Source organism: Typopeltis vanoorti, chromosome 6, assembly GCF_054136105.1.
Source record: "Typopeltis vanoorti isolate ZY-2024b chromosome 6, IOZ_Tvanoo_1.0, whole genome shotgun sequence".
Classification (NCBI taxonomy): Eukaryota; Metazoa; Arthropoda; class Arachnida; order Uropygi; family Thelyphonidae; genus Typopeltis; species Typopeltis vanoorti.
The window spans coordinates 19,728,099-19,751,468 of NC_143554.1; the positions used below are offsets into that span (position 1 = coordinate 19,728,099).

Sequence of the window (23,370 nt, forward strand, 5' to 3'; positions counted from 1 at the left end):
GCCGTATGGTCCTTATAAGGACTGGCTTAAAGGGGCGAAGCAAGAATGCTTTTCATATTCCCCGTTATCTGTAGAGGACAGTGTAGGGATAAGGTGTTATTGAGCAATTAAAGCTCTGATCATGGCAGGAGGGTAACAGCAATAGCCGAGCCTCACATAGAACTTCATTGGCTACAGCATTGCCATTGGATGGATTGGATATAAATCCTTATTCCTTATAAGGACTGGCTTAAAGGGGCGAAGCAAGAATGCTTTTCATCTTCCCCGTTATCTGTAGAGGACAGTGTAGGGATAAGGTGTTATTGAGCAATTAAAGCTCTGATCATGGCAGGAGGGTAACAGCAATAGCGAGCCTCAGTTAGAACTTCATTGGCTACAGCATTGCCATCCATTACCCTCCAAGGATATTGGATGGCCTTGAATGTAAATGTAATGGATACATTTATATATTGCTCACATATGTATAAAAGAAAGTGGCGTGCTATTAAAGCTCTGATCATGGCAGGAGGGTAACAGCAATAGCCGAGCCTCACTTAGAACTTCATTGGCTACAGCATTGCCATTGGATGGATTGGATATAAATCCTTATTCCTTATAAGGACTGGCTTAAAGGGGCGAAGCAAGAATGCTTTTCATCTTCCCCGTTATCTGTAGAGGACAGTGTATGGATAAGCTATTAAAGCTCTGATCATGACAGGAGGGTAACAGCAATAGCCGAGCCTCAGTTAGGACTTCATGGGCTATAGCATTACCATCCATTACCCTCCAAGGGTATTGGATGGCCTTGGATAGTCCTTATAAGGACTGGCTTAAAGGGGCGAAGCAAGAATGCTTTTCATATTCCCCGTTATCTGTAGAGGACAGTGTAGGGATAAGGTATTATTGAGCAATTAAAGCTCTGATCATGGCAGGAGGGTAACAGCAATAGCCGAGCCTCAGTTAGAACTTCATTGGCTACAGCATTGCCATCCATTACCCTCCAAGAGTATTGGATTGAATGAATCAATCACCGCATCTCACGGTCGATTGATTCGCTCCCCTCCATGGCCTTGGATGTAAATGGATACATTTATATATTGCTCACATATGTATGAAAGAAAGTGGTGTGGTATCATTTGTAATTATTTTTTTAATAAAAAATTAATTACAGATGAACGGTTACATATATTTGTTATACATAATTTTAGAAATCAAGTGACAAAAGTGAAAAAATTATTTTTTGAGAATAATCAAATTAAAAACTTAATCTAGCTTAACAAAGAAACTTGTATTGAAGACTGGAGCAAACGCTAAATAATCTACTCGTTTTATATAATTACTGAAGGCACTTTGGGATTATCGGCATTAAATGTCAATACTAAAACTGTATCATTCAAAGTACCAACAAGGTAATTAATTTGCTTACGGTTAGCAAAATTATACAATCACGAGATTAAAAAGTAATCATTGTGATTTTTTTTTTTTTTTTTTTTTTTTTTTTTTGATGGCAGCAAAAAAATCCACTAATTATTCTCAGCAAGCTGAACTACTGTTTCCATGGAAATATGACGTCACACTGAGTCAAGCAAAACAAAGTTGTTATATATAGAAACAAAACTTACATTTCATGTACAAGATTTATTTATTTTAAAAACAATAATAATAGGAAATTAAAATGATATGGAGTTCCAAATACTGAATGGTAGGAATCACAAGAGTTATTTATTTTAAAAAAAATGATAATTGGGAACCAAAATGATATGGGGCTCCAAATATTGAAAGGTAGGAATCTTAAGTGTGAAATGGCAAAAATGAAAATCAGCAATTGTGACTTTAAAAATGGAGAAAAAAAAAAAAGCTTATCAAACTCAAAGATATGTTTTTGCATCTACTAGAGAAGAACAAACAGGAAACCCCTGACACGGAACTAACTGCAGATTCTATTTCGAACAGTTTAGAGATCCAACTACGTTGAATCCTCTTAGCAAATACATAATCGATTTTTAGGGATGAGAATTGCGCAAATTCCAGCAGCATCCCCCCCCCCTGACTTCTATGAACCATGACACGTGTATAGAAACGCTCATTGTCACATCATACGTGACCATAGCACGACGCAGCATGACAGAGCAGGACACACTGCCACACACGGGGTGCATAAGGTCATGGAAGCGCGTGGCTCTTCACCAGTCACAAAAAATAACATTAATTTTTGATACACACCCTGCTCTGTACCGAGGTGGATTTCTCCACGAGATTTGTCTTTGATATACATAATTCCGAAGTCGAAAAGGTGTATCAAGATGCGGTGATGAAATCCGGCATTCACTTGGTTCAATTTATCGATTTCGTGTCCCCCTCTGAATTTCCGCATCGTCATCTGTTTCTTGTGTTAAGTTTTCTAAGGTGCTAATTAACAAGTTGTGACATTCTAAAAAAGTGCCTTGTAAGAGGAAGTTACGCGCGTGCTATTTTGTGAGGAGTAATAAAAACACAAGAGGTCAAACCAGAACAGCGCCCGTTTTTCCGAGGATTTCACAATTCCGAACTAATCCTTTTAGAATCATTAAGACAGGCGTATTCAGTACATAATACTAAATACGAGACACAATCCCTAACAAATGTCATAGCTGGAACTTTGAAAGCCAATTAGATGCTATTAATATTTTCATTCGATGAGTCTTTCCACTCCATGGAAACCTTCATTTTGAATACGATTAGCTACCATCTAATGATAGACATACATCAAAACACAATTAACAGAATACAATGGCCTCATAGTCTTATTTACTTTAGTTGTAATGTGTAATATTTGTAAAAAACAAATGAATCAGCTTGGATAGATTTAAAATGTCATGTCGTAAACTGAGTAGTTTTTTAAATGCAAGCTATTTCTTGCATTTAACTTGCATTTATTTCTGTGAGATACGAAACTTTTATTATTGGTGTTTGTTCGTGGTGAGGATGAAATATTTTTAATAAAGCAATTTTTTTAATAAGTAAATTTATTTATTAATAAATTGGTTACTGATTAGGAAAAAAAAAATTTTTTTTAAATTTGTTTTTGTAAATGCAGCATCTCCACTTAAAATTTTCACCGGCCCCCACTGGACACGATATTGATTATAAATCTGCTTTCAAGTGGACATTGAATACAGACTAAAGTTGATGTATAATCATTAGTTTCACACAATCACAGCAGTGATAAAAGACAAATATACGGACTCTTGGGCAGGTCCATGTCTTAAGCCAAAGATTATATATTCTTAAGTTGTGGTAAATTTTAGTTTCAGTTCAATCTGGTTAGAACAACGATATTTAATGATATCTTTAATATCCATAAATCAATTTTTCAAATGGCTTAGAAAAAACATTGTAAGAATAAAACAAACTTCAAATACTTTGTTAATCACTTTTTAAAGTGGGTTTTATTTAGCAAATTAATGATTAATTTCTAACACCAATTTAATTATTTAAAATAAATAACTTTTCCTTTTGCGGTTGTGTATAATCAATCGACCGTGAGATGCGGTGATTGATTCATTCAATCCAATACCCTTGGAGGGTAATGGATGGCAATGCTGTAGCTAATGAAGTTCTAACTGAGGCTCGGCTATTGCTGTTACCCTCCTGTCATGATCAGAGCTTTAATTTAATAGCTCAATACCACCTTATTCCTACACTGTCCTCTACAGATAACGGGGAATATGAAAAGCATTCTTGCGTCGCCCCTTTAAGCCAGTCCTTATAAGGACTAAGGCAATTTTTTTTCAGTGTATATTAGTAGGCTTGCGTTTGGGAAAATGTAGCGGCTGCTATGTTTAGCTCCCAATCCGTCTCCTTTAAATGTTGGATACAACTGCTTTAAGCAAACAATCTCGTGCATTCTGCCAAACTGTATTCAACAACTATAGCATGTTGCGGCTTTATACAAAGATAGCGACTCTGTACATTCTTCTGTAAGGTGTTTATGTGCCTGTCAATCAAACGCGTCACTGGGGAGGGCTATAACAAGACCAGAAGACAAATGTTAATTCAATCCGGAGGCAAAACTTGAGTTCCATCAGCAGAGAGTGTAATAAACATTGTCAGAATGACATCAAGTCGCTTGTACCAACTGCAGCGGGAATTCCGACTGTCACAAGCTGCCCATCATTTCCGCACTGTACACAGCGATTCTTCAGCATGAAAAGACAGGTAATTTTTTTTTTTTAATTCAAAGGTGCTTTTTTTACTTGTCTTTTCATGGTTACTTAACTTTGTCGTGTCTGTGTGCCATTACAAGATCTTGTTTGTTTTATGTTTTGCTTTCATTCAAGTTTAGGGAATAAACAAGTTATATTGGGAAGGCCGTCCCTGAATCATCCCTTAGAAACGCCAAATCCCAGTTGGGGTGGAAGAAGAAGATCGGAGGTGGAACCCTATTTTTCACCCCGTTAACGAACCCACGGAGTTTAAGCTAATTTCAGTACGCCGAGTGTTGTCGAGCGACTCTACAGCAACGTATACTGCATCTTAAATGATGCCACCTTTATTTGTTTAGCGGTGATGAAAGAGTTTTAAGAAAAATGGCAACAAACCTTAGACAGTGTTAAAGACTGTTTACTTGTGTGAAAGGCTATTATCACCATAGACAGGCCCCGCTCACCTAATTGCGTTAATGTTCACCAGATGATTGCCCACTTCAGACAATGCACCGATGAATCGCCTTGGGAGGGTCAAGAATTGGTTTGACGAGTACTGTTCCACCCGGAGCAATCACCAAGTCCCAATCTCATAGAACCTGTTTGGAATACATTAAGAAACCTCCCGCAAGGCCATCCTTCATTACCCAACAATAAAGAGAATTATTGGCTCCCCCCCCCACTTGATTCGAAGCAAAAGAATGCGTTCTTTACTCCATGAGAATGGGGGGGGGGGGTTAAGGATGAGACAAGCGGACCGTTCGGCTTACTAATGTGGTGAGTAGGTTTGTTCCGTATGCGCACAGATGTTAATTATACTAACCATGAATAAACAGAAAACGGATTAAAAATAAGGTTAATATCCACAAATACTTAATACGTGCAAAACTGATATCAGAGTACAGAGATTAACAGAATGCTAACAACGCTACAGACAGAACTGTCTTAAAACTAAAACAATAATTAATGATAACGTATTACTATCAATAATATTCCATATTGTGTTTGATTGTTTAGATGGCACAAAATCAACTACCACTGAGATCAATGTATTTGTTTATAGAATATGTATATCGTATATCTGGTTACTTTGCATGTTAAATAAGATAAAATGCGAGTTTCCGATAAGGAAAAAACCATTTCACCTTTGCATGAGACATGCTAACACACTTTCAGTTAAAAAGTCTAACGTCCTTCGCATCCTTAACTGGATTCGAATCAATAATCGCCATCTTTACGATCTGTGCTACTCTATAAAATGAAAATAGCCCGTAATAACTACAATCAGTGCAATGTTTACCGTGGAATAATAACGTTCTCCCCTGAAAGCACGAACTATTTCATGACTACCCCTTTTGTGAGAAATCTCCAAATTACCAGCATACTCATTACAATCAGAAAAACTCGTTGGCACTTTAGCTAAATGTTAGGTCATGATTTTGGGGGGAACATACACGTTATCCTTAATGTGTAGTGTAAAAGATGGGCGAGATTTTACTGAGTTTATCGTGCAGTGTTCAGGTAAAGAATCACGTTGTCGTGGTAAATATATGTTGAACAGAGCACGGACAACAAAATTAGTTGTGAGTGACTCTCCGAAATCAATTTTATCACTATGGTTACGATTTTTTTTTAAAACAATCGATTGAGTACCGAGAAATCTTCTTTCAGAAACAAATCTAAGCGGTTAACTTAAAGAATTAAGCCTAGAGACGGTGTTAAGGACGAGGAAGCCCGTGGGTGTTAAACAGGGCAACACACAGCTCAGGACAAGCATAAGAAACCAAGTGACTCGCTTCCAAACTTTTCTTCTTACTAAGAAGATAAGATCGTCAAATGAGACTTGCCCTGAAGTAGGTACTGTCACCGTAGCTTCCTGCCCAAGAAAAATCAACGGAACAGATAAGGATGGGAAGTCAATACCGTAATGCCATCGCGCGTGAGGAGGAGGGCGATGAAGTCCTGGAGATCGGCGGTGGAAGAGGAGGAGGATTTCGTACTAAGTTTATCGAGTTTACATTAAGAAGTTATTCGGAGAGAGAGCGATAGAGAGAACATGACAGTGTGTCGTGCCGTGAGTTGTGTTATCTTTCACAGGCTGACCTTCTGTGTTCTAACAAATAACAGGAAATGATCTCCCAACTAGCCCGTTGAATGGCGGGACAAAAAGAGGTCCATTTGGAGGACTTCATCCGACTCCCGCTTGCCTTTAATCACATAAAGTGATGGCTGTGTGAAAAATGCCCGCGACTATCGTGGGAACGTGGCCTCGCGGAGTAGGAAGAGGCTCTTTATTGTGGCGCAGTTTTACAGTTTTTTTAAACTCGCCAACACTTGGTAAGATTCCTTCCCACCCATATTTCGGCCCTCCCCCCGCCTTCTCCCGGCGTTGCTGCGTGCACTCTGAACCTCCACGTGCCAACCGTATGATGGATGAAGCTCAAGCTGCCGAAAAAGGCGTCGACTTGGAGTTTAATGACTTACGGGATACAGCAACTTTAGCGTTCATTTTTATACGGAGGGGAAAGAAGAAGGGGGTGGGGCCGGGGGGGACTTATCTCGCGAGTCTGAAGAGTAGGTTGATAAGGAAACAGCCCGTGTAAATAAAGGCAAGGTGGTTTTTGATTGTATAATGCGGCTGTGGTTTTGCGCTGAGAGCAGATACATCCCAGATAGTAGCCTTAATTGGACAAATATTTCAATCACTGCGCACAATTAAATAAGACGGGACCAAGCACTGTACTTCGTGCATGTACTAGCACAATAAAACGTGGGTACCAGGTCGTTTGATTTAATCTCGACCCCAGTGTTTCAAGAGAAACCGTACCGTTTGTTTCACTGGGAGTGCGCGGGGACATGCGCCGTTAACAATTTTCTTGCGTACCCCAACCCACCCTAAGCCATTGTTTATGTCTATAAACAAACAGTAAACAAGCTACCTCTGTTTACCTGCCTTTCGTGTGTCTTACTTTCCTCCTATCTTCTTCTTTGCACCCGAACTTATCTTCTTCCCTCTATTTTCCGCATGTCTCAACTCTTCTCTTTTATTCGTACTACTTTTTATCTTATCCGCCCCTTTCTTCCTTGAATGCTTTAATTTCCTTTGTCATCCACTCTTGGCAAGAACAGTCCCTCCCCTCCACCCACTCAATTAAAGCCAACTTTCCATGTACTTTATGTAGAAAGTACCCACCGATCTGTGTCAGTGCAAAGAATGTGCGTCTTCAATCCTACATAGACGTGTACTATTTCTGCTACTTTTTAAATATTAAAATAAATTGTGAAAATCTTGTGGGGCACAGTTGAATTTGTATTATCGTTTTTCAGGCACATCTAATTGTACAATTTCAAACGAATTCACTTAGAACATAAATTTAGACAAAACATATTCATGCATCTCTTTTTGCAAGGTTCCATTATAGTGAGTTTCCATCCCGAGGAATTAAAATAGAACGCATTAAAAAACAATACGAGTTCGATCAAGATTTAAAGTACCATTTATATAAAATTTAAGATTTATATATTTTATTATAATACGATTATAATAAAAAAAGGTATGTTAAGTGAACTTTGTACTAAAAGTGCTTTTCTATCAACACCTAAATATTTTCTATCAACAACTAAATAAATATACTTGAAAAATATTTAGATAATGGCCGTTGACATTTTAATATATACTTAACTATCATGAGGAATATTATGGTATCTGATGAAATGTATATTATTCAAAGAAATCTAAGCCAAAATTATACTTTTTTTTTTTTTTTTGTAAAATCCCTTGAGTAAATTAAACTTTGAGTTTTATTAACCTTTGACCCCTTTGTGGTCCATATCACATAAACATATAATTTGCTTTGCCTAATTTTGCTACTTCAAACCGATTCAAACTCAAATTTAAATGATTCGCATATTTTAATCGAGATAATAAGCACCAAATTTCGTCAGATTCCATTATCCCTTGTATAGTTATTATAATCACATCGAATTACTTTATATAACTTCAGATAATTTTATAAATATAAAAATAATTTTATATAATAAAATATAACGATTGAAATCAAAAGTGAACTATATAGATACCTTTCATAATCCTAAATCCCATTTATTAAATAATAACCAGCTAGAACGTGTTCGTGACAAAAGTTTGGAGAGATTTCATATCTCATAGCGAAAAAAAAATACACAAATTCTAAGAAAGTGAATAAGGAGGAAAAAGTGAAACTAGAAATAATCAAAAAAGAAAACCTGGTTAGATTTCTTCCAACACAGTAATGAAAACAACTGTGCAGTGGAAGAGAGATCACATTACAAGAAATGCAACAAGCAATACATCAACGCAAATCAGGAAACTCAGGAAACGCAAACCCCACACAAGATGGAATAAATATCGAAATTATTAAATGTAGGCATCCTGTTTTTCAAACTTTTAAAATTATTTAACAATAGACGCTATCTTGCTGAAATATTTTCATGTGGCTCCTCTAAATACAAACCTAAATAACAGCATATCATGAGATGTTTCATTTAACAACGATTGTTTCAATATTTTGCAAATTTGTATAAAAGGTGAACTGTGAATAATTCCGCTATTGTCTCAATTTTCTATAAAAAATAATAACATACATATATTTATGAGATTATATTAAATCCATAAAGTTTTAAAAGAAAAGATATGTTAAATTTTTCGTTCAATGAATAATACACCAATAATTAGATAACAAGTAAATGATATAATTAGCTGGAAACTTTTTTTCGGGTGCGCATTTTTTTTGAGCATGTGGCTATCTTCCATTTAGCCATCAATTTTATCCAATTTCTTCAAGTGAACTTTATTGTTAAATTACAAAGTACGGAAATTGTTATTTAAAACATTAAAAAAAATGTTTTTTTTTTTAATTTAAATATTCATAGACAGGTTTTTAAAAGTATTTATTTTTTTAACAAATTAAAAGAAATTTTTCGTTTTATTTGAATACCGAAGTTTTCTAGGGTGATTTGATATTCGTTTTACTTTTTCCGACTCCATGTTATTGCTAGTCCTGGAATGCACAAACGATGAATTCCAACAGGGGAGGAGAATCTTTGAACAAGCCAAGCACTTCCTATAATCAAAAACTCTCAACTCTATCAAGTAGCTCCGAATGTATTAGACGATCCCGTATGATCATGACTTTCTGACCGTTCCGGGAATATTTCTGCGGGGGCTCCCCCCCCCCCCAGTGTGCCCGCGAGTGGTTCACCCTCTCTCGTACGCCACACCCCACTCCGTATTGTTTCTACAAACTTCAGCAACGTGTGAAAGTCAAGTGGTGCGTATTTGTTCCCTTCAAAGTTGCGGCAAACCTTTATCATCTGCTACGGCCAGTCAGTCACGAGCTACTCATCCAATTCCTCCCTTCGTCGTCACGAACGTGTCTGTGACCCGATTATGACACTGATCATCATCTCACGTGGCCCTAAGGCACCGAAAACGGCTGTTGAAGCAGAGCTAACGAATGCACAGTTCCAGGGAGGGTCCGCCATTGTTAGCAGTCACAGAAGCGATATTGTTGCCCATCAAGACCTCCCTGAGGGATTTCTTTTGTCCTTCCACCCACCTTTGCGTCCTCCAAAAAGAAACAAGGGCAGAGATTTAGTAAAGCGTTTTTTTTTTTTTTTTAAGTAGATGGGTTCGGCCATCTTTTATAACAGTCTATTGGCTATGAAGTGAGCAGTGTTTGCGAATTAAATAAATACAATTTTTAAGTCTTTGCTTAGCATTTACAACTGCAACAAATCGATAATAATGATGACAAATTACACGCAATAATTCAATGATATATTCGTATTCACTGAAGCGAATATTACATATTGCTTCTTTCCACGTTAACCGTCAAACATGGGATTTTAGATCGGTCTGGTGTTTGTGTTCCCAGCAGCGAGCGCCTGCAACTACTACAGATGTTCTTGAAGTTAGCGATGCTAAAATTACTGGCGTGAAACAGACAGTAAACACCGGTCCAGATAAGAAGAAAACATATCAAACAGACATTGAAAAACCACTCGTAACGCAGGTGTTGAAATCATAATACTTGCATTTAAAACTAACGGCAGTGATACGCCGAATACCTCAACTCGATATTATCGCGTAAGAGTGCAAATGATTCGCGGCATGATGAACATTATTTGTCCTCTCTGCCATGGAACGAAGTCGAAAAAATCTTAATACTCACCGCAGTCTGTAGCGTTTCCTGTCTGATTTTTTAAATACTTAGATTTTTAAGAATTCAGTAAAATATTAATTATTTGATTAAATACATTACCCAAGTTAGGTTCATCGTATATATATTAAATGTCGTGGTAGTTTTATTTTATTTTATTTTTTTTTTTACATTTTCCCGTCAACATTAAGCATTTAGTTTTTTTTTTTTTTTTTTTTCGTTTACATTGCTTCCGACACCATTCAGTAGTTTATATATGAATCAATAATAAAAGTAAAAGTGCGACGAAAGGACAACCAGGGAGTCGCTAGTGAGTCTTCACTGATACGGTTGTGAACTTTCTTCTCTGTAGAACGTGGTAATTAAATATGATGGTTTTGAAGTGTAGCTGCTAGATTAACTAGCAGAGACGCGTTTATTTAAAGTCATTAAATTGCGGACTATACTGAATCTAAGAACATCAGCAAAGGTAAGTGGACGGTAATTGCAACGAGGGCGATTCGTTAGGCCTAACAGCCGATAGAATCGCCATTGTTGGCATATCTATTCCAGATACATTTACTTGCGTTTATACGCAAACTGTCAATAATGAACGTGTCAGATTTGGACGCCCTCACAGATTCGCTGGACGAAGAGCCAGCGTTCATACTTGTAAATAAACTTCAAAGGAAATTTAAGCTCAAATGGCCATCAAACTTGATAGATCCTGATACAATTATAGACTCTCTAGATAAAGGATTGGCTTTCAGCTTCATAAAGAAACTCCTTAAGAAGTTCGAGCGTGAATGGCCCGGCTTCCTGAATCTTTACTCTTCACCTGAGACTGACGATGATCCAAATGAAGACACTCCTCAAATGGAGGAAAATTTAAATCCAGTCACCTCTGAATCTACTCATTCAGATCAAGGAGAGAAGCACGTGCGTAAAAAACGCAAAACTCTCGCCTCGGAGTCAGCAAACGAAAATGGCATGGATGAAGATGCCCCCAACATAGATTCCTCTGCCTCCACCAATGAAAAGGTGCCTCCAGTCATTCTTAGGGAAAAACAGAGATGGACAGCCCTAAGAACCACCATGGCCAACCTGCAAATAAATTACTCCACTGCCAAGAACATAGAGGAGGGCATCAAAATTCAGCCCACTACAGTGTCTGACTATAGAAATCTAACCAAGGAGTTGGACACAAGAGGTATACAATACCATACCTTCACACTTACCTCGGAGAAAAATCTTAAAGTGGTACTCCGAGGAGTATCTGAAGACATTGAAACAGCTGAAATAGCTGCTGACCTCAACATGCAAGATCTGCCTCCCATCAAAGTCAGTAGAATGTACAGATCTAACAAGACCCCTATGCCTCTAGTATTAGTAGAAATACACAACATCTATAAAGATATTTACAATTTGAAGACAATCTGTGGGCTCAAGATCTCACCAGAGCCACTTAGGAAGAGGGCCTCTTCTGGGCAATGCCATAGATGCCAAAAATTTGGTCATGCCCAGAAGTTGTGCAAAGCCCAATACAGATGTCTGAAATGTGGTGACACCCACCCCACATATACCTGCTCCAAGCCAAAAACCACCCCGGCTAAGTGTGCTAATTGTGGTGGCCCCCACCCTGCAAATTACAGAGGATGTATATGCCACCCAAAAAACAGACAAACTGAGTTAATCAGTCAGTCTAGCTCACTGACAGAAACGAAAGCCCCAGAAGCCCAAGTTCATCAGGCTCCTATTAGCTTGAACAAGATGACAGGTGTTCACCCACCATCAACTGAGCCCCCTAAGAAAATAAATCTTCAACACCAAACAAGAACATATGCTGATGTGGCTCGCCCCAAAAAAGCAATCCATGACCAGAATATGAAAAATCCACATTCAAATATAACAGCCCTCATCACCTCTTCTCTTGTAAATATGTTACAGGATTTCAGTAACGCAAATCCATCACTGAGCACTACAAAAAGTTTCTTGCAGCAAACACAGCTCATTTTATCTGCACTCTCCAATGCATAGGAAAAAATTTACCCCAGATTCTCTAATGATTATCTCATGGAATGCCAACGGCCTTAAAAATAAAATACTAGAAGTACAGGAATTCAATGACAGATATAATCCGGATATATTATTAATTAATGAAACTCACCTGAGACCTGCTGACAATCCTAAATTCAAAGGATATCAGCTCTACAGGAATGATAGACTGGATTACAGAGGTGGTGGCACAGCCATCCTCATCAAAAATCACATCAATCATCATTCTGTAGCCATTCCTACAACCACCAATCTCGAACTTACAGGTATCAATGTCATCACAAACTCTATCGGAAACATAAAAATATATTCTGCTTATAACCCACCATCAAAAACATTGCTGACCACAGATCTGGATGCTATCCTCGGCATTAAACTGCCGGTTATTATTGCAGGAGATTTTAACGCAAAACATCACGCCTGGAGCAGTAGGTCTATAAATAGGAATGGCCGCATCCTCTATAACTACACAAGCTCAAATTGCGCAACTGTGGCTGGTCCCTCAGTGCCAACTCACCACAGTCCTACTGGCTCATCCGACGTCTTGGATATAGCTGTCCTTCAGAACGTTAACCTACAGTACTCCCTGGAATCATTGAATGAGTTATCATCAGACCACAATCCTATTCTGCTCCAACTGGGTTATCAGAGGGATCTTTCCCATTCGCCTCATACCTTCATTCCCTGGGAAAAACTATCCAAAATGCTTCCAAACTACATTGATCCCATCCCTCATATTAATTCCAAGGAAGAAATTGATTCTGCAGTCAATAAACTTACTGATCAAATCAACACAGCCATAGCATCTATCACCTCAAATTCAGTTGCCTTCAAGCCTAAACGACTACCAGATGACATAATGAACTTAATCAGGGAGAAAAATAAAGCAAGAAAAAGATACCACAACACCAGAGCACCCCAAGACAAGAAATATCTCAACAAAATGAACAGTGCAGTGAGAGATGCACTTAAAGTCCATAGAAACAAACTATGGGAAGATAAATTAGCCTCCATATCACCTGGTGATCAATCCGTTTGGAAGTTCCTGAGAAACATCAAAAACAAAAACAAATCTCTTCCTCCTCTCAAATCTGACCTGAACATTGTTTACACAGATGCAGAAAAAGCCGAAACTATAGCTAAAAATTTAGAAAAACAGTGCAGCCCTTCATACAATAATCTAAATTTCAATCATATTTACAAAGTCCACCGCCACGTCAGACATGTGTTAAAACGGCCTGATACCTGTACTAGCCAACTCACACCTATTTCCCCAGCTGAAATTTATGACATTATAAAGAATTTAAAGAATAAAAAAGCTCCAGGGCCTGACGGCATCTCCAACAAAGTTATTAAACTGCTACCCCGAAAGGCCATCGTATATCTCACAACAATAATAAATGCTATGTTCAGGTTTAAGTACTTCCCCTCTGCATGGAAGTTGGCAGACGTAATTCCTATATACAAACCAGGCAAGGATCCTCAGCAGCCTCAAAGTTATCGTCCCATAAGTCTGATATCTAATCTGGGCAAAATAGCAGAAAAAGCTATCCTTTCCAGAATTCAACTTTCAGTAAAAAAATTAAACATCCTTCCTTCAGAACAGTTTGGTTTTCGCCAATTTCACAGTACCACCCAACAAATTCACAGACTAATAGAATTCATTATCACAAGTTATAATTGGCATCAATACACCGGGGCAGTTTTTCTTGATTTAGAGAAGGCGTTTGACAAGTTATGGCACTTTGGACTACTATACAAGTTGATTTTAGCTGGCATTCCATCAGATCTAGTTCAAATTATAAAGTCATTTCTTAGTGACAGACGAATGCAAGTCAAACTAAATGATATATTATCTACCCAACGACGCATCTTGGCAGGAGTTCCTCAAGGGTCCCTTCTGGCACCGATACTTTTCACGATTTACATGGCGGACATTCCGCACAATCCAATGTCATCCATCATTGCCCTATACGCAGACGACACAGCTATACTAGCCAGATCTATTAAACCTCACCTTGTCACCAAGAAACTGCAAGAAAATCTGCAGAGATTAGAGCACTGGTTCTCGGAATGGAGACTGCAAGTAAACCCTCAGAAGAGTATTGCCATGCTCTTCACTAAAAACTCAATACTCCCCAAAGATGATATCTTCCTATTTAATACCAAGATTCCCTGGAAAGCAGAAGCCAAATATCTGGGTGTACTGCTGGACAGAAAACTAACTTTCAGTTCACATATAAAAGCCTCATGTTCAAAAGCATCAAGAGTCATTGCACAGCTTTACCCTCTTATCAATAGGAATAGCAAGCTGGATACCAAAATAAAACTGCTCCTTTATCAACTGTTGATTCGACCCATTATCACTTACGCATCCCCAGCCTGGAGTCACACCTCAAGTACAAATATCCTCAAACTACAGAAAGTGCAAAACAAATGTCTCCGCATGATATTAAACGCACCATGGTACGTCAGAAATGTCCAACTTCACCGGGATACAAATATCCCCTACATCTATTCTTTCCTGCAGTCTTCAGCAGTGAAGTTCTTCTCAGTGTCCTCTTCACATCCAAATGAATTAGTGCAACAAGCAGCAAATTATGATGAAACAGACTTCTCAAAATATAGGAGACCGAAGGCCATCCTACTTCCAAATGAAGATCTCTGAATCGCACCCACTCAGGCAGAGCTCTTAGCTCATAAACTTTTCCTCACACAGTAATCCTTATCAGATAGCAGGGAATAAAAAAGCATTTTGCTTCGCCCTTATAGTCAGCAACGTCTTGCGTCTTGCGTCAAAGGACAACCAAAGAGGCTTAGGGGAGGGAGAACAGGTTGGAATTAGGGCTTCCAATAGAAGACTCTTCCCAACCAAGTCCTTTTTAGGACTTCCACGATAACAAATGCTGTAGCCAATGAGGTTTTAACTGAGGCTCGGCCACTGACGTTACCCAGCCATGACTAGACCCTTTAGCTCAATAACACCCCATCCACACAGATTTTCTTCATTCAGATGACGAGATAAATAGTCAAGGGCTCAGTCCATCGCCCAGTTCTTTTACGAACTTAAGAATGACAACCAATCACGTTTACTGTAAAGTTTAAGTTGGATTTTCATTAGCACGTTAGTAGAAGAATAAAGGAAGCAAACTCAATATTTTAAAATATTAAAATACGAAACGGGATAATTGCAACTACCGTGTATTAATAATTTTAAAATCTCATTTAATCCCAGTGGAGGTGATATACAACGATTGTTTTCAGAAGATCTATTGTACACATTAATTCTGATAACTTATATTAACTAAAAGATACTGTAAATATGAAACGAGCTATGCTTTCAACAAGTGCGCAAACAATCTGCGCACTTCAGTGTACAAATGAAACTCACAATTTTTTCACGATGTTTTTATGTCTGCTCAAATCTGTCATTAGTTTTATTGTAAAGCGCATCTTATAGCTAATAAGCTTGCATGATTTTGCGGGCTTCGATAAATTATCGTCATGTAATAATAATAAACGTGATTTTTTTAAAGAGCAATTGATTCACATATCCACTTAAGTTTTTAAAACTTCAGAATCCATTCAATAAACCGTACAAATGAACACTTGTATAATCAAACTCTTTTAAAGCATTTATATGATTTAAAAGAAATATGGCTACAAGATTTGAATTTAATCTGGTGTTGATTATTTATGATCGTATTGTTAAATTGAATTTTAATATGCATAGAAGAGTGACTGATTTCTTTTGGAATTTCATAAAATGTAAGAACAAAGTTAAAGAAAATTGTTAATTAAAAAAAAATAATAATAAGGAAAGATGTCAACTAAGAATCCGAAAATATCCGTTTCCATTGTAAGAATTAAATTAGTTAATCTAGCATTGACGGATGGGAAAGACAATTTCTACGGAAACCATCATTCAACAGACACTGACGTTATGATAATAGGAAATTAAGTCGCGCACGCAAAGTACCACGCATGATAATGTTAAAGGCAGATGTATTCTCTGACGCGGATGGGAATTAGCGATAATAAGGGAAAACGAACAGGAAACTGGATAAAAAATGAAATGTGTGGATTAATTATGATACTATCCAATAATTAAAGTTGAACCGCAACGGAAGAATAAACAAAACAGTGACAAGGGATGGCAGTTATACTTAGGATATGGAAATTTGAAAAGGAAAAAAAAAAAGAAGAAAATTAAGGACACCTTGAGGGTGCTGGATATGATATCTTTTAAAATAAGGTTTCGTAAAAAGTTACCGTCACCCTTTTTTTTTGGCTTGAATTCGGAAAAATTTATATAACATTTCATATATGATTAATATAATTGATTGCAATTTTTTATTAATGCCACTCGTTAAAAATTCTGTAAATTAATTAAAAACATCACAATTTTTAAAAAATATTAATTAAAATATGCATAAATCTTTTTTTTTTTTACTTCAAAATTCAGCGAATGATGTCTCAATATCCTTATAAGGACTGGCTTAAAGGGGCGAAGCAAGAATGCTTTTCATCTTCCCCGTTATCTGTAGAGGACAGTGTAGGGATAAGGTGTTATTGAGCTATTAAAGCTCTAATCATGGCAAGAGGATAACAGCAATAGCCGAGCCTCAGAACTTCACTGGCTACAGCATTACCATCCATTACCCTTCAAGGGTATTAATCACCATCGCCATATTTAAAGGTAAAGCCGTTTCTAAAAATTCGGACGATCCCTAGGCCCCTCAATTGTGGGCGAAAGACCGTCCATCTCAGCGTTGGCTCCATTCAGTGATGGCCTTTCACCCACCACCACCACCGCTCATATTTTCCGAAGAAAAGCATTCACCGACAAAACCCCTCACCGAGCCGTGCCGGAAAACACTTTCTCCGGAGACTCAAATTGCTCCCTTAAAGGCAAAAACCTTAAGAGAGCGTACTCATATTATTAGCAATAGCCGAGCCTCAGATAGAACTTCGTTGGCTACAGCATTGCCAGTGATGTCTCAATAAGCGTTCTTAAAAGAACTGGGCGATGGACTGAGTCCTTGACTCTTTATCCCGTCATCTGAATGAAGAAAATCTGTGCGGATGGAGTGTTATTGGGCTAATAGCTTTAGTCATGGCTGGGTAACGGCAATAGCCGAGCCTCAGTTAAAACTTCATTGGCTATAGCATTGCCATTTGTTCTTATTGAGAAGGGATTTGTACAAATCCCTTCTCAATAAGCGTTAAGAGTACATCATAACGATAATTCATTTTAATTTAGTAATGGTGTCTATAAGGATTTGCGACTATCATTTCGCTGATAAGGAATTGTTAAAAATATTTTTACACACTGACAATACAAAATAATTCCAATCATTTTTTTATGTATTTTTAACCTTCATTATTTCAAATATGTTACTCTTGTAGTGATACATCTACTTGAGTTTGTCCTGGATCTTTGTACATAATATTAGTAAATCTCATTATGTCGTGATTTTTTATATATTTGAAACATTTCACATCTAGTGAATGAACAATAACAAATAACGTGATCAAAATGATAACTCCACCTGTTGAATAATCCTGTCTTTTATTCTGTGCTGCCAACATTTATTGCTAATGCACACATCTTAAACATTAACTAGTTGAAGTGAAAACTCATCAGCAGACCGAGAACGCATTATAATGTCATCTATTATGTAACTCATTAGGGTGACAGAGGACGTCGTTCAAGGCCATCAAACAAAAGAGTTCGCCAAATTGAAGTGAATTCCAACAGAAGCACCCTGTTACGGAACCAACAGTCTTCGAAACCTTCTCATTTTTTATACTGGAATTATTAGAAACTTAATAAGAATTGAGACCATATTCGTCAGCAGTGCTATTCCTTTTTTTTTGAAATCAACAATCTCCGCTCTCGCTATTTTTTTTTTTAATTTTTAGTTTTATCCCCCCACACACACGAGAGGTACAAGAACCTATAGCACATGAGTGCCGAGTGTGAGGTGCAGATGAGGATTGAGAAAGAAGGAACTTATTGACGTTCTTCTTAAAGGGCTGTAAGTTGGAATTGTTGGGAAACACATCATGAGGAAGGCTGTTCCAAGAGGACACAGGAGGATGAAATAAATGAGGAAGAGGAGATGTTGGCCAGCAGCTGCTCCTGTTTTAACAGGCGCAACAGCAAGTGGAGTAATGATGTTTGTCAATTCACTGGAGCAGCGACCATGGAAGTACTGCAGAAGAGCCACAGAGTTAAAACACTGCGAGATAGAGGTTAAAGTGAGCCTGGATAGCGTCAAGAATTTTTAAGGAGGTTTTAGGTTTCGTCTACTCATCCTCTTTAAGCAGCTGTCTAGAGACAAGAGTTTGCGATCCTCCAGTGCACCCTTCCATCTTAATTTTAGTATCTCCAAGCCTGGATCATTCGTTCTAAATTTGCTATCACTGTTCTGTCTCGCTCATGTTTTAACTAGTATTATTCACCATCGAGATTCATAGTCATCCGGGTCATCTTCCCAAGTATGCCCATAGACTACCTGAAACCAACAGTAGATAATCAACTTTCTCCCATTTCTCCCTTTGCGCTTCGCAACCATGCGCCTGGGGAAAGGAGTCCTAGGTTCGATTCCTGTCGACGACGTGAGGAGCTTAAGGATTTGCCATAGCTAAGTTAGCCGGTCTTGGGCGTGGACAGCAGGGTTTTTCCCCACAGTTTATCTGAGGTTTTTCATCCGGCAAGCAGGCAAACCCTCCCCGTGAATACACAGACTACAGTCATAGGATATAGAACTTAATCCCTCATTAGGAGGGTTCAACCAGTCCTAAGGGGCGGTCGAGGAACGGGAGGGTACCCCACACGAATAAATAAAACCCGTCCTTTTAATGTAGCATTTATTTTTTTGTATCAACTGACAGGAATCGAACCCAGGTCATTTCCGACCAAAGGGCTTTGTCTATACCGACTGAGCGACGGAGGCTCTTCTTATGGATAGGAAGACTTAAGGAAAAACTGAAATGACAGGAATTTGTAAGTAAGATTCCAAATACGAATCCATCTGTCATCTGTAGTGTCGCTGTTGTACACAGACAGACTTTAATTCTTGTAGTTTAATTGTGGGTCCTTTCCCCCCCCCCCAAATAAAAAGTACAGCACTTCAATAACTGTATGTGACTGTCAAGTTAAATTACGAACATTCGGTTGGTGACAATAAACAAAAACAAAATTTGGATTTAACCAGAAACGTAATTTTATGTACCGAGAATATGAATTCGAAATAACGGAAATATGGCTGGTAGGGTGTCGCTTCTCTGAATGCTTTACGAATTCCGACATGCTTGGACACATAATTCACTCTCTTATCTTCTAGTTACTAACGACACTTTTAAGGAAACAAGAAAAGTTCTCTGCCATTTCAGTAGCCCGTACTTCCTTGAGGGATACAAGAAAACCATTAAGAATGCACTCTCTTGTTTCCCACAAAGCTAACCGCGTCCAAAGAGCGCCCTCTTTACTTATCTTGAAATCAGAAACTCTAAGTTTATTAAAAAAAAAAAGAGAAAAAACTATCCCTTCCCCCTTTCTTCCTACTGCACACCAGCTTTCAAAACAGCACCTTATGTTTCATAAAATAAAGTTTTTACGGATGTCACACGAGCATAAGAATGATGAATTAACTTTGCCCACAACAGAAGTTGACTGCCATTAACTATGCTGGCAACAGGGGGACGTAATAAATATTAATGATGTGGCAAAGACAAAGAATGGGCAAAAAAAGAGGGAGAGAAGGGCTGTGATTATACCAAGTATGTGTTTTTAAGTAATTTTGACTTCCGACCACTCGTTTCAGCAAGAGGGTCACTGAAGTACCAAATCGCACCCGCAGAACATTTTTATTCTGAGACAGATAAAGAATATCTTTTAGATTTAACTATCTCGTGTTTAATCGGGTAGCTTAATCATAAATGTTTCTTTTTCATTCGCTGTTCATAAATTAAGAAGGGATTTTTAAGACAGCTGAGACGGATTTAAAGTTACGTTGTGTAACGGAAAAGTTCAAGTCTTTCGTGGGGGGTTAGAAATCGAACACACGCAGTTTGATAGAATTAAGAGCTTATCAGTGAACCGATTTTTCTCTGTGATTTCGTTAGAAAATAATGAGCATCATCAGGTGAGTACAGATTTCCTATTTGGCGATCAAAGTTTAACTGGACTCCTGATCACCTGGGCTAGAATATATTTTCTCACGAATTGAAGTCCGTGAGGCCCATACAGGCAGGTGTCCCACCATCTCATGAAACAATATAAAGCTATTGGTTATAAAGTAGTTTTGTATGACAATTGCCACTTAAACTCAGTTCTGTCTGATCTCAAGCAAGAAAGCGCTCGCATCCCCCCCCCCCTTACTTACCTTCAATAATACTGAGATATCCAGACAGAGGGTTCTGCTGAATTGGCAATTATTATTCCTCCACTCTTCTCCAAAATCATTACAACAAGAGCCACTGCTAATCAACACACGTTTATAGTCCATCTTGAAACTCATCGAACCAACTTCACTGCCTGCTCTTTCATTCCATCTACTTCTGCCCTTTGGAACATCCCTCCTCCCACTCTTCCTTCCCCGTAGATTACAACCTTCAGCTGTTCAAGCAAAATGTGAACAGATTCATCCTTTCTTCTATTCCTCTTGCCCACACACGACGCTAATGTGCTGCGTCATATGACCTTTGGTGTGAGGATCGGATATTAAAAAAAATATATTATTAACATTGTTTGAAATTCGCTAAACCTAGAAAATGTGGGATGTATTTTACTCCACCTGTACTGCTTATGAGTCATCGTTTTACTTAAAGATCCCTAAAAATAGTCATCGCTAAGATGACGTCGGCTTTGATGAACTATATGATTTATTCGATGGATGCCAATTTAAATGTTATACAGAAATGGTAAGAGGGATAATAAACGATCGACAATAAAATAAAGAGTTATTGTAAATGCTGAGTAATTAGCGTATCTATTAGAAAAAAATATCCGTAGCCCATCCACAGTACAAAATGCGCTGTATGTTTACTAATAACCTTTCTTAGTTGGGAGCAACGTAGAAAATTATGGAAAATGAGGGAGAAATTAGATTGAGACAAAAGAATGCAATCCCTAACCCCACCTCCATCAGCGGCAGTCAACCAGTAACTTTTATGAATTTTAATATAGAATTTTGATATTCATTTTAAAGTGATGGCCACCACACGAACATTATTCTAAAAATATCCTTTTAGAAGTCTAATAAAGAAACAAAAAAAAAAGTCTACCAATGAATGTAAATTAAGTTCTGAGAGTCTGCGTGCAAGAATCCATAGGCAGCAAGTACAGATGATACATTAGCAGGGAGAAATAGATTAGGATTTTAAAAAAAAAGTCTTCCTTCGATCGAAGATTGGAAGCCTATTTGCAGATAGCGGTCTGTTGGAAGTAATTATCTGTTTGAGGAATAGATAACATGGCGCCTCTTAGTCGCTTTATAACTAATGTCACTTTTCTATCACTGATTGTACAGATAATACCCCAGCTGACATATGGAGTACAACAGTCAGTAGCAGCAGAAAAATAAAACAATCCTATAAATGCAATGACAGGTGCGCCCTCTTGCAGCTGATATTTGATGCCGTTTAGATACCAAAGCCCCAATTGGGATAATTAAAAGTCATTTCTGAACAAAGAACTTTGTCCCGTGCTTTTTCTCCTTAGCTTTAATGAAGTTTGGCGATTATCTCTATTACGACACTGGCGCCACCTAGATGTCAATTCATGGAACGTTATACGAGTCTTTTTTTTTGCTACCTTTTTTCCCTATTTGGTTATTATCGCCTGCTTTCTCATTATTAAAATTAGGAGAACCTATTAGTGATACTTTGTTATTGATATACTGTACAATAAGAATATTTGATTTTAATCAAATGATGCCTACTTAGCCCGACACTTTTTTTTTTAGGTCAAATTCCATACAGAATTTTCTGGATTATGCAAGACGGGCTCACACAGAGGCACTACAGATGTTACTTTCAAGAATCGGGTTTCCATTCCCAGAATAGCAAGTCTGGTTAAGCAAAAGGAGATCCATTTCATCTGTGGATCTGGTTCCACAGACAGAGATGCTTTCTCTCCTTTAAAAGATGAAGATAAACTTCAAACGATTAAAGACATTCCTCATCATCTTCAAGCAATGGAAATTATTATTGGTCATCTTTAAACGATGGTAGAAGGTTGTTAATCCCCTTCTCAAGTAATAAAGATGGTGTTCATCTCCAGCAGTGAAAAAAAAGGTACTTATATGATATCCAAGATGCCTTTATTTGAGTGCTATGTAAAAATTTGAATCTATCTAATGGCAGCTACACTGTGGATTCCTATGGTACAGTTCGAGGTCGCATTTCTGTAGAATTAAATTACTTCTGTGGAAAACATGCGTATAAGACAACACAAAAATAAACAGCGTTATCTGATGACTAATATTAATAATAAAGGATGACTCACATTATTAATGACGGCGGCTTAATGAAGTTAATAAACAGATAAATGCTACTGGAAACTTACATTTGCGTAACATGACGTCATTAAAATAAGTTAGATTCTGTATCCAGTATCTATAAAGACAAGAAATGATGACATACAAAGGGGAAGTGAAGGGTAGCTTGACTTACCAGTCTCGTATAATAAAAACTTAAAAACAATTGTTATGAATGCAACAGAACTGTTGTTCCAAGGTTGGGGTAAAGGTCAAACATCATTGAGAAACTTGTCGGTAGTGCTGGAACAAATGAGGTTGTAACGACAGTTATTGCCCGCTGTTTTTAAAATATCTTCAATTGCAGGTTATGAACAAATCGCCACTTCGACCACAGAACGGTCTTCCAATGTTTACAAACATGTGAGTGACGAAATCCGAATTAATAATGTATTTTGCTAACTTGGGCGTATTACACCAATATAC

At 37.8% G+C, this 23,370-nt stretch overlaps 1 protein-coding gene and 1 long non-coding RNA gene across 4 annotated transcripts in view; one reads left to right on the forward strand and one right to left on the reverse strand.

Annotated features, from left to right (window-relative positions):
• The window catches only part of LOC150105318 (zinc finger protein castor homolog 1-like), a 360,761-nt gene that overhangs the window by 329,463 nt on the left and 7,928 nt on the right, over positions 1-23,370 (reverse strand). The gene's annotated exons all lie outside the window — the stretch shown is intronic.
• LOC150105319 (uncharacterized) overlaps positions 1-23,370 on the forward strand; it is a 257,298-nt gene that overhangs the window by 181,917 nt on the left and 52,011 nt on the right. Inside the window, exon 2 of the long non-coding RNA XR_016548439.1 lies at positions 22,372-22,702. This is a non-coding gene — a long non-coding RNA (uncharacterized LOC150105319). The remainder of the gene's footprint in view (positions 1-22,371; positions 22,703-23,370) is intronic.